The sequence below is a fragment of the Triturus cristatus genome, chromosome 3_1 (genome assembly GCF_964204655.1).
Source record: "Triturus cristatus chromosome 3_1, aTriCri1.1, whole genome shotgun sequence".
Classification (NCBI taxonomy): Eukaryota; Metazoa; Chordata; class Amphibia; order Caudata; family Salamandridae; genus Triturus; species Triturus cristatus.
Window position 1 is genome coordinate 96,966,185 of NC_140583.1, and position 13,573 is coordinate 96,979,757.

The following is a 13,573-nucleotide window of genomic DNA, read 5'->3' on the forward strand; positions in this document are numbered from 1 at the left end:
TTTAATGTCCAAACTGATAGGTCTCGGGTAATTAGTGGTTTGCAAGAGAAGATCAAGGCGCCTGGCATGTTTTAATTGTGTACAAGACCTCGTTTGACCAGGTTTTTACCACTAATGAGCCCATTACGCTCCTTTCTCGACTCTTTGAAGTACTGACACTTTAGGACAAGTGGCAGCGCCATCTCCCTTCTTCACTTTTTATTCTGTTTCCCAAAAGAGGCTTACTACAGACAAAAACCGCTGAGTAGCAAGGTCACAACAGAATGTATTCTGCTAGGCCCCAATTACAGGTGACCTGTTAAACTGCAATTCCTTATTAAACACACAATTCTGCAGGGATTTGCAGTTGTAAATGATGTGAGGTTTCTGCCGCCTGATAATTACCTGGTGCGATAAAGTTGGCAACCGACTTAAATTTTAGCAAGTCAAATATGCTGAAATTTAGCAAGGTGAGAAGGTCCAGGGGCATATTTACCAACCAGCACCTTTGCATCGCTCTTGTGACTCAAATTAAAAATTAGGGGGCTGATTTATAAGCCCCTGGCGCTGCCGGTGCGTCACTTTTTGTGACGCTCTGGTGGCGCAGGAGCCTGCTCCATACTTACCAGGTAGCACTAAGCCACTATTTTGGCTTATTGCCGCCTTGTAAATATTGTTCCCTTTAATGCAGTTTTCTGCGTTAAAGGTGCGTGCAATGGGTGTTGCTGGGGTTGATGGTGTTGATCACTGGCTTTTTGACACTGCCTCAGATGTACGAGAAATTGTAACTCTAAGGTAGCGCCATAAACGTATGCCTCCCAGGGGAGGCTCTTTCAGCCATCTAGCAGACATTCAGTGAACCTCTCTGCCTATCGATATTCGTGTTATCTCTGCCCTCTTCACATTTTGGACGAGTTTAGGACTTGGCTATTTCCCCTTTAGGGATTATTGGTATATAGGGCCTTGTAATTTTTGATTCGGCGCCGAGCTATTCCTCAGGGGTGATTAGTGTGCTTTATAATATAATGTATTTAAAAAAATGGTTCACTCCATTCTATGGATTTTCTAAATCTTTGATTGCAATTTTCAATTGAATCCATTCACAATGGCGGCACCTATTGTGATAGGGGTCAATTGCAGGTCAGCAGTCACACAGTATCCCAAAGCCCGAGGTGTCCCCAAATAGAGGTGGGGGCAGTTACTTTTGCAATAGCTGCGCATTCAGCATATACCTTTGCAACATTTTACTCATTGGTGGTGTAGTGAACACAGGGTTTTGCCTGCACACATTGCTCTGTTAGCATAAGCGCTTTTAGAAGTTAAACGCCATCTTGCCACTTTGCTGCTTTTTCACACGACACTACAGGTAGTTGTTATTACAAGTAAAATTGCTTGCTTGCTTTTTCTTCACATGAGAACGGTCTGTTGTTCACTGCGACATTAGTCTGAACACTGTGTGCAGAAACCGTCAAGGTCAAATAACAATGTATGCTGTTGAATTCAGGTTCATCGGCCCACGCTCTAGACACAACAAGCACACAGCTGCAAATATCTGAAACTCGGGTGCCTTTAATATTGCATTTGAATTTATGATTCAGACACTTGGAGAAAACCTTTCCAGACATAGAGAGCAGAGCTGATCCTGTGATGTGGTTCACCTAAGCTGATCTTTGAGGTATGGAGTTCCCCATTCAAACATAGAGACCTTCTATTATTATATAAAACTAGTTTACTAGCCAGGGGAGAGTGGTGCACAAGGTATTATAGGACCTGTTTCCACTATCATTGTAATATGATTTCTCCCTTCATTTTCTATGGAATTGTAACAATGCTGATGGTTTTATTTTTGATAATTTGTCTGCTTATGTTTGCCAAAGTACTGCACCTTAGAGCATGTAGTTAAAAATAAACATTTTAAACTTTTCCGTGTCTCTGATTACTCACGTTGTGGACTGATATGAGCATAACAACGAAAAGGTGTTTCTGATTCCCACCATTCCTGAGAGTACTCTAAGTTGCTTGTTCTGGGTTGTCTAATCATTGGTAGCTTCGAGATGATACGGAGAATGAATGAGACACTGATGCTAGTCGGATAGGGGTTCTGGGTACTGAGGTGAGTTTTTTGGTACACCATAATTCACTGAGGTCCTGGTTTCCTGCCCATAGTTCTGTGCATGAGCAGAATCCCCGCAACAGTGGAGTTCGAGCCGACTTATGCTGCCTCAGGCAGTTTCAAGAATATACAGCAGAAGACACTCTGCACACTATAGGGCTTACCAAGATCTGGAAATTCCTTTAATTTATCAAGAAACCAGAATTGGTTTGGTGATCAGGTGTCACATAAGCACAGAAATGTCTGCTTGGGACCTCTAAGCAATGAAGGGGCTACTTGGGCGGTTTTAGCTGGCTACACTCCTGGCCCTTGCCCCTGCACTTTAACAAACGCTGAGGTGGTAGGGGTGTTAAAGTCCACAGCCGCCTTATACAAGAGACTTGAATAGTTTATACAACGCACTTTGAGATACAAAACTGTTGTCATAGCATCATCTGCCTCTCCCTACAGGTACAGACTATTATTCCACAGACTATTAACACTATCATTGGAAAAGCACTCACAAAGCGTGATTTAATGGCTTTCTGGATTGCTCATAAGACCAGTCAGTAAGAAGTAGTGTATCCATACACTACCCCAAAGACAAACACAGATTACTGACTAGGTGTCTCCCTCTTGAACTGATACCTCCCATAGAGGATTGTAACACCTGGGGAAGCATCTATGCATGCATTTACGCCAGTACGCATGTTACGCCATCATTGGCAGCCCTCCCTCATGACTAAGACACGTACAAAATGAATATAGAACTGCACCAACTCTGGACTTAGGAATTAAGATAAAGGGGAACTTCTCTACAGTGTCCTCTATAATCCTAAGCAATATTAAGGGATTGGCTTCAGTTCAGGCTATGTGTCAGAGACTGAAAGTAGTTCCAGTTCAAGATCGTGAACAGGAACTACCAAAAATAATCACATACTCAGCCCCACTTAAAAACTAAAAATTAAACTGAGGGTTCAGTCAAAGAAACATCTGCAATTAAATGAAAGAAGATGCAGAAAGAATGAGGCAAATAGATCAAGAAAAGATGCAAACTGTTTTTAAAGTTATAGACTATGGAATGCACACGCTTCCTAAAAGAGTGTACTCATTAAATCACATCCTGTCCTCAGCCTTATTCCTCCTGAAAGGAGACCTGAATTTATTACAGTACAGGCTCAGTTAAGAGCAATTATACAGCTAAATTTGGCACTACAAACACTTAGATCAGGTTTCGTACCTTTGCAACTTCTCAATGAAACAGCCCTGTTTGTACTATATAATTTGCCGCTCACACAAAGAACGATGGCCAAGAAAGAATCTACTCTATTAAACACAGAACAAATTGAAGATACACCATGTACAGTCAGTGACACTCCACCTAGCACATGGTTAAATACATAGTAATATTTAATTGCCCATTACAACCTTTCATTTTCACGACTGTTAAAAATATAAATCCACTGGCTGGTATGAAACCAGACACACTGCACAATTGTTTCATTCATGAAAATGTCCTATTCCCACATCTGTTTAAATGATTATGAAGACTACTCTGTGTATATCAGTACAGAATATTGTATAAATCCCTTCGGACACTCCCGTCTGTGTGACACCATATAATTTCGCAGACTCTGTAGGGCTATGATGCCAGGGTTAAGTTGTGTTTTTTCTGTTTCCCTCATTGTATTTGATCCCACACACCATGAACTTCTGAATGACGGTTCTCATTTCTTTTGAACAAATGCTACTTGCAGTGGGTTGGAACCAGGCCAGCCACACCTGATAACAGTTTCAGAAACAATACAGTGTTGTGAAAGGACCTTGTATTCTCCGCCTCAAAATATCATTAGGAACATTCATTTGCCTAGTATATTTATTAAATCTATGCATTTTGATGATTTAAACAGACTATCGTCTGTTCTGTTACAAAAAAAAAGTCCCTATGGCGTCCAAGGTTGAAGTTTATAATCTGCAGACAGTCAGAATTGCTTCAGAAATTAAGAGGCTGTTACACACACACAATACCCAACACATTTTGCAGATATTGTACAAATTATATTAAATTTGTCTGTGACAACGAATGTTGTGCATCTTTTTAAAAACATTGGATCTGATTTGTGAATGGATGTAAATCAGTATTTGGATTGATTCCGTCATTTTATCAATCTCTGCTCCAGCCTGTGGTATCATCATCTTTCTCCTGGTCCAACAAGGAAATCAGCAACATTGGGGCCGATTCCGATGTGGTAGGAAACGACTCCGACCATCGGTCGGAGCCTTTCCGACCGCATTGGAATGTCCAGTTCGGATTCCTTTCATATTAACCCATTTTGATGGTGCAGGGTTTTTTAAATTGTACATTTCCTATTGCGGCATGTGCTGCAGCACGCAGCACAAGCCATAATGGAAAATATACACTTTTCGACTGCGGGAAGGTGGTTGCATTGTAATAAGGGCAGCAGGAAGGCCAACTCCTTGCTCGGCGGTCCTGCTTCTGCTACGGTGCCATTCGGACAGGTGTACGACCGGCATCATAATGATATCCTTACTTTTTAATTGCTAAATTTTTTAATTGATAATGTTAATTGTGCAATTCATTTTTTTTTTATTTTAGATGTGGGTTGTGGCTTTTCTAGGGGAAAAGGGTGGGAAATAAATACATTTGAAGTAATTAATAATTATTTTTTAAATTAATATTCATTATCAAATTGAAAATTAATTATGCTAATTATGTGCATAATTTTCTGTTTAATTTTGTGTGTTGTGTATTTTGTGGGGGTATATTGTGGGAAGTAAATTAATTATAATGAATTAATAATTAATATTTAATGATATTATGTTTGTTGATAAATATTTATAAGTTAAGTTTTAGGTGCAGGTTGTAAATTTTGCTGGGTGATAAGGGTGAAAGTAACTAAATTAAATGTATGTATTAAATATGTTTTTGTTAAAAAATAAATTTCTAAATAAAAAAATATTTATATGAAAATAGTTTGTATTTCATTCATAATATGTGTAGTTATAAATGTAACATAGTATTATCTTTTTATTTTTTATTTTGAATATTAAATCTATTTTTTAGTTTTTTTTGTACATATCTATACTTTTCTTTATTTACTTTGTTTTTGAAATAATTTTATTTTGTTTGTTTTTAATGTTGCAGTGATTGGAGTGGGAATGGTACATTTTACACCTATGCAATCCAACACTTTCTCTACTATTGTAATGACAGGAGTGGGAATAGTAAGTTTTACCCCTCCGCTATCCAACACTTTCCCTACTGTTGTATTGACTGGAGTGGGATTAGTACATTTTACCCCTCTGCAATCCAAAACTTTCCCTACTCTTGTACTAACTGGAGTGGAAATAGTACATTTTACCTACCCGCAATCCAACACTTTCTCTACTCTTGCATTTACTAGAGGGAGATTTGTGAAATTTACAGTTTTATTACTTTTGCATTGTGTGAAGTTGGAGTAGTAATTATTTTGTTTATTGAATGTACTAGTTTGCATAGGTTTGTATAAATTGTAGTGGAAATAGTATATGTATTAAATTTAATATTTTAAATTTTATTTTATATTGTTATTATTTATATTAGGTGTTTGTTTTTTAAAGTTATATTTGTAATTATTACGTTTTTTAATGTGTAAAATATATTTGTATAACATTTTAAGTTGTTTACTTTTTTAATTTAATTACAATAGTTTGTTGTTAAAGATTTTATGTTGTTGGTGTATGTGTGTATATATATATGTATATAAATTCACTGAAAAAATCATAGGTTTCAGGCACGTTATAGTTAGAAATTAGCATTTAAAAAACCTTAGAAATTCACTTAAAAACCATAGGTTTTAGGAAAAGTTATAGTTAGTTGGCCATTTCACTCGTATAAAACCATAGAAATTCCCCTGTTATAGTTAGTTCAGCTAACTATAACTCGCGCCCCCGCAATGCACTGCTGATGACGTCACATATTACATCACTTATGACATGGTCAGTGACATCACTGATGACATCACTGATGACATCTCAAATGACACCATTGATGACATCACTGATGACATCATCCATGTGATAAATTGATGCATCTTCTCACACCCTAATATAACCTTTGATACACCCAATCTAAATTATGCCATTCTCAAAACCATAGACACTCCAACACCAATAACTACATACCTTCTCACTGATTCTTAGGTTTACACACACATCTACTCACTCACCCGTACAGTCACTCATACTTATGGTCACTCAGAACAGGACTATCATATGCACTCATACACCTATATAGAAACTCACACACCGCCACTCATCCATAGAGGTGCTCACACACCTAGTCAGTCATGAAAATAATTAATCACACTGCCATTTACTCACCTATACAGTTATACACACACCAGCTCACTTACTTATACAAATACTAGCACATACTTAGACTCTTATACAATCACTGATACAAGCACAGACTCATCCATACAGCTAATCTCACAATCACTCACTCTCACTTATAGCCATTTATATACTCCAACACACATATATACTGCCTTTCACATATGTAGTTACCCACACATATACAACTGAGATATACATTCACTCACTAACACACCCATTCACATACTCACCCACCCATACAGTCCATCACAGATGCACTCTTGAAACCATGCACCCAGTAAATCATCCACTCACACATCTATGCACAGAGTCACACACACCCCACCCACACAAACACTCAGACACCCATACAGATACTCAGACAACAAATCAATAACCCATATAGACACTCATGTAGCTACTCACCAACCCATGCAGTTGCTTACACACCAACTGAGAGACTAATACAGACTTTCACGCAGTTTAGTCACTAACCCATGCATTCAGTAAGACACGTTCAACCACTCACTTATACAGTCAGTCACGCATCTACTAATAATCCCTTCAGGCACTTGTAAATCCATTCATTCTTCAATACAACTTGTCATAGATATATATGACAAATATTTAAACTTTAAACAAAAAAAAACATTCAGTGGATGATGTCATCAGTGATGTCATTTGAGATGTCATCAGTGATGTCACTGACCATGTCATGAGTGATGTAATATGAGACGTCATCAGTAGTGCATTGCGGGGGAGCGAGTTATAGTTAGTTGAACTAACTATAACAGGGGAATTTCTATGTTTTTATACGAGTGAAATGTCCAACTAACTATGACTTTTCCTAAAACCTATGATTTTTTAAGTGAAGTTCTAAGGTTTTTTAAATGCTAATTTCTAACTATAACGTGCCTGAAACCTATGGTTTTTTCAGTGAACTTCAAAGGTTTTTTAAATGCTAATTTCTAACTATAACGTGCTTGAAACCTATGTTTTTTTTAGTGAATTTCAAAGGTTTTGTAAATGCCAATTTTTAAGTATAAAAGTAGTTATACCTATGATTTTTCTACTGAATTTAAAGATTTTTTTAAACTGTTTAATTGCAAATATATTATTTATTAAACAAGATTATATACTTTTCTTAACATTGTTTTAAAAAATTGTAATTATTTATTTTTTATTTTTTTATTTTAATATATTTATATTATTTTCTTTTTTTTTTTAAAGACATTTTGGAGTCGCGCACCCGAAGCATACCTAACGCGATGGGTGTGCGTATTACAGCCACCATATTGGAAAAGTTGTGAAGGATCCACGTATGGTGTGCGATGGGTGCGTGTTTTCCAGTTACCTGATATACGTATAAAATGACGTGTTGTGAGCGATAGGTATGCAACCGATGCGTGACTCCTGCTTTTGCTAATTCACGACACATGCACATTATGGTACGCAACACTTGCGCGGTGGCGGGCCCCGCGTGATGTCATATGTGGGGCACGCTGGGTACGTGGTTCCCGCAAATTTTTTTTATAGTTTAAAATGATATGTAAGTGTCTTTAATGTACATATTAGGGCAAGAGATTATCTAAGATATTCATAAAAATAATATATTTGTACTTGTAATAAACTAATATTATTTTTAAATATATTTTCGCGGAGTCCCGTCGGGTGCTCTTCTTCCTAAGCGCAGGGTGTGGGACTCCCATGTGACGTTAAAAAAAAGGATTTGATTTTTTTATAACATTTCCCACTGTCACTAGGATCACGACTCCAAATGTTTGATTAAAAAAAACAAAATGGCTCCTACCAGTAATTTATATTCGCCCCGGGGACCCCATCCCCCGGGGCCTATTCACTTTGTGTGGGACCGCGGGGGAAGCCCCAATGCCCCCACGGTCCTGCCGGCTCCCCGCGTCCTGCGAGAGCCGGTATTGCTTTTCCACATGGGGAGCTGCTAACATGCCGCTCCCAGTGTGGAAAAGCAATTCTGCTTTGGATTTTGGAAGAGAGAGCAGGCTTCCCTGCTCTCTCTTCCAAAATCCAAACCAGAGTTTGCTACGATAGGGCGGTAGACCATGCTCCCACCCTACAGTAGCAAACAACACTGTCCCGGGGGTGGGCACCCCGGGACATTGTAGGAGCAGGCCCTAGGTGTGGCGGTCCCCAGGGCCATCACAGGCTCAAGGAGGGGGGCTGCGCAGCCCCCCTCCCAACAATTTCAAAGCCCCGGGGAGGTGGTGGTCCCCGGGGTATATGGTGGGGCTGCAGCCACCTCACACATTTTTTTTTTCTTATTTAAAAAAATATAGCCCCGGGGAGGTGGTGGTCCCCAGGGCTGCGGGGGCCTCTGTGGGCCCTTGCTTTTCATTCAACAAATCCCCCTGGGACCTGGACCACCCGGTGGGTTATAAGTAACAAAGCGAGGAAGCCCTTGCTTTGTTTTTTTTTGGGTTTTTGTCCGGATTCGCGCACCCACCCAACCCCAGTGCCCAACGTGCTTTTTTGGGCACTGGGGGTCCTTGTGGGACCCCCTGAGCAGGCCTATGGGGTCAGTGTGTTTCTACCCTGCCCCCTTTTCTTCTTTGTCACCTTTGTTTCCTTATTTCTTCTGAATCGGTTCTACCGAGTCACAAAATGGCTGCCAACAATTCCTTGTTTGGAATATTTACAGCCAATTAGAAAAAAGCCCATGGTCGGGAGGGTGCGCGAATCCACCACGTGGATCCGCGGACCCTCCGCGCCTCTAAATATCGAAACTTTTATTTTTTATTTTCTCAGCAACTACTGAACGGATTTACACCATTTTTAAAAATGTCGCTTTCTGAGCCAAGCAGTACCTTTTTGCCAAATTTGGGGTAAATCCGTTCAGTAGTTTTGGCTGTATCCTTGCAAAAAGTTTCCTATGTAAAATAGATTTTTTGACTCTTTTTTTTTAAGTTCTCAGCAACTACTGAACGGATTCACATCATTTTAAAAAAAGGTCTCTTTCTGAACCAAGCGCTACCTTTTTGCAAGATTTGGTGTAATTCCGTTCAGCAGTTCGGGGCTGTAGTCGTGTCTAAAGTTTCCTATGGGAAATAACTTGGAGAAAACACGTTTTGGGACCCCCCTTTTTTCTCGGCCCCCGCTTGGCGAATCAACCCAAAACTTTCAGGATAGGAGCTGACCGGAGCGAGACCAACGTTTGAAAATTTCGTGAAGATTCGTCAACCGGCGCCAAAGTTATTGGGAAAAGAATAAACGCTTTTTGAATAGAAACAAGGTCCTAACTATAACTATCTACTGGCGACCGCCAGTAGATGATACTGGAGACTGTCAGTAGATAATATATATAGTGTAGGGGGTCGTGCTGGGGGTAGTGTTTCAGGGTTTAGGGCAATGCAGTGGTGTTCGGGCAGTGTAGGGGGTCATGCTGGGGCTAGTGTTTCAGGGTTTAGGGTAGTGCAGCGGTGTTCGAACAGTGTAGATGTCGTGCTTGGGCTGGTGTTTCAGGGTTTAGGGCAGAGCAGTGGTGTTCGGGCAGTGTAGGGGGTCATGCTGGGGTAGTGTTTTAGGCTTTAGGGCAGTGTAGTGGTGTTTATGTAGTGTGCAGCGCATGGGCTGCGTCGCTAGGAGAGACCTAAAAAGCATTGCACCAAGATGGCTGCCAACACTTCCTGGATTGAAGTGTTGGCAGCCAATTATAGCCACGCTCGTGCTTGTGTAGTTAGATCCTGCCCAGATATAGAAAGGTTTTTTTCCTTTAATATCTCGAAAACTACTGAACGGATTTACACCATTTTTTTTAAAAAAGGGCGCTTTCTGAACCAAGCACTACCTTTTTGCCAAATTTGGTGTAATTCCATCCAACAGTTTTGGCTGTAACCATGTCTAAAGTTTCCTATGGGAAAAATGATTTCCGACCTCTATTTTTTTAATTTCTCAGAAACTACTGAACGGATCTACATCATGTAAACAAAAGGTCTCTTTCTGAACCAAGAGCTACCTTCTTGCCAAATGTGGTGTAATTCCGTTCAGCAGTTCGGGCTGTAGTTGTGTCTAAAATATACTATGGGAATTAACATGGAGAAAACACTTTTTGAGAGCCCCCTTTTTTCTCGGCCCCCGCTTGGCGAATCACCCCGAAACTTTCAGGATAGGAACTGACTGGAGCGGGACCAACGTTTTGAAAATTTTGAATCGAAACAAGGTCTTAACTATAACTATCTACTAGCGAACGCCAGTAGATTATATATTTATTTATTTATTTTCTATATTTTGAAACTATAATATAAATTAATATTATTAGGTATTAATAGTTTTTTAAGTAGATATATGTAATTATATAAATTAATTATTATATATGATTGTTTCACTTTTTAATTACGTTTACTTGTTATATTTGTTAAAATATATATTAAGTTGATTTTATTTTTTAAATGAATGTTACTATTTAATATTTGTTATTTTAAAGTGTATACATATATTTCTAAAAAACCTATTTAACACAATGATATTTATTACAACAATATTTTTGCGATGTGTTTGTCATTTACATCTATAATGTATTGATTACCTTTATTTTATGCTTCATCTATATGTTTGATATTGAATGCTTTCTATTATATGTTAGACACATAGTTTAAGTGTATGTTTTTCTCAGATTTTGAAAAAAAATCAGTAATATGACAGAATGACTTGCCCAGAAGATAAGATAAATAAGCTAAACTTATGTCATAAATTCGGAGATTTAGTATATAAGGACTACCGCTTGACCACTTGTCAGGAGAGGTTCTTTGCCTAGATTATCTCCCAAGATTCTGCCAGAGACGGTCTCACCTACTCCTAGCACACTACACACTTCACAGATACTACATCTCACTTGAAGGTGATAAAGCCGAGTCCTGGAGGAAAACAAGACTGCTACTGTAGTGTGTGTTTGCCCTTTACGAGGAACACTGTCTTTATGCCTCCACTGATAAAGACAGCATTTGCTGTCAATACGGTATGAAGTGTGTCTCTTCTCCCTAAGAAACTCTGGTCTTCCATGCTCTCTTTGTGTAGCACAAAGGAATAAGCATTACGGTGTTAGGATTTAGATGACATTTAAAAACATTCTATAAATGTTCATTTTATTCTTGTTCTTTAGTAACATGAATTCCTGCAGTTTTTAGAATATTCTATGTAGTTGTTTTAGATGTACTGAGAAACAGATGATTCCTGTAGTAATAAATACTTTTACTCACAAGTATTCATTCACCTTAGTACGATGTGACAGTGATAGAGTGAAAACAAAATAAGGTTTGTTGCTGTTTCCACGGTGCACCTGATCCATTTATGGGATTGTTAGTAACCCAAAAGCAATGCCTCTATCTCAGTTACACATTGAATAGTGTTTGCAGGGCTTCAATAAATTGTCTTCCACATTCATCACTGGTGCATTAAACCAAGTTCACCCGTTTCACCTTTGGGTAGGAAAGCACACCTTGCAGACCTACGCCAAAGTCGTAGCTTATGTAACAGCACCATCTTCACAACCAGAAGCATCATTTACAAAGCCATCACAACCAGTACCCCCTGCTTATCTCTGGTGGTTCTCTTCTCAGCACACCTGCAGCAAGGACACCATCGGAATCCTAACTAAGGGGTCGATTATATTGCCGGTCAGAAAGCATTCTGACCAAATCTTCCTCGGAATGGTTCCTGACCGAATCGGATCCGGGGAGTCCGACCAACTGATTATGATGCTTCCGAATATGATTTGGTCGGACTCCCATTGACTTCAATGTAAGCCTGTGTTCTGATCAAATAACACACGCTCCCATTGAAGAAAGGGGTAGCTGAGGAAAATCGTGTACCCAGTGGCGGACCCCCGGGTGAAGGAGGCCGTGCTACGGGCCTCCAAAGTTGGTTTCTGATAGCCTATCAGTGTCGGAACAATAGTCTCGGAAAGGCTGTCCGAATCCGACATTGTGATGCGTTGGTCAGAAACGCGGTCTGTAGACTTGTGTCAGCTCTGACCTACTCGGTTCCTCTGAATGGCATTCGGAACTGAGTCGGAACTGACTCGGAAAGTACGAACGGTCTCCGACTATCGTAATCGGTCGGTCGGAAGGGTTTCTGAGTGGGTCGGAAAGGTGGGCTCCGATCGGATTCGGATTAACCGAATGCCGTTGGGAGCCTTGCCAACCGACATCATAATGAGGCCCTTAGTCTACTTTTTGAAAGCCAAAATCCTCCATGGAACAAGGTTGAAGGTTGAAGAGGACTAAGTCCACTTGAAGTTGGATACTTGTTAGCCTAGATTCCACTAAAGCTGGTATTTCTGGCACGAAAAGGTCAGAGTTGGATAGCTCAATTTTGCACTTAGTGGAGTTCTCTTATCAGCTATACACCTTTTGCATCCTTTCCCTGTCAGGATTAAGCGTGGGTGGAACTCATGGAGTGTCACTCAGTGGAATTCCACAGATTTACCTAAAATCTCTGAGAGATTCCACAGAGTTTGGGAGGCAATAGAGTTCTGTACGTAGCGCTGTTCGCTCTGATTTTTTGTGCTGGGAGCTTGTCCTGCACAGTAAAATCAGCGAGAATGGCACCACGTGGTGCGACTGAGGGCGCTGCTCCTTTCTGCCGCTCAAGTAGATTTTCTACTTGAGCAACAGCTTTCTAAACGCGAGCATCAGCTTTCTCAACGTGAGTGGGAGCGACCTGCAGTGACCTCCCACTCACCGAGAGGCAGTCTAGCTCTTGATTTTCTCGCTTGCGCTCGCCAAGTTGGCGAGCCATGCGTGAAAATTAACTGACTTAGGGCCTCATGTAGGTAGCCAAATACCGGTCGGTAACGGCCGATTTTCGGTAAATATGCCGTTACCGACCGGTATTCAGACAAGTGAGATGTAGGAGTCCAAAAACGACTTTTCGGTAAATATGAGGCGGTAAATACCGAATCATATTTACCGAATTCTAAAATACCGAATCAGAGTTACCGAATACATACTTAACGAATCGGTAAATATGAAGTGGTAAATATGAAGTGGTAAAAATGATAATGACATGTAGGAGCACTCGGTAATTAAGAAATCCAAGAAAATCGGTAAATAAGAGTCGGTAATTAACACGGATTGAAAGCAGGTGGTAACCATC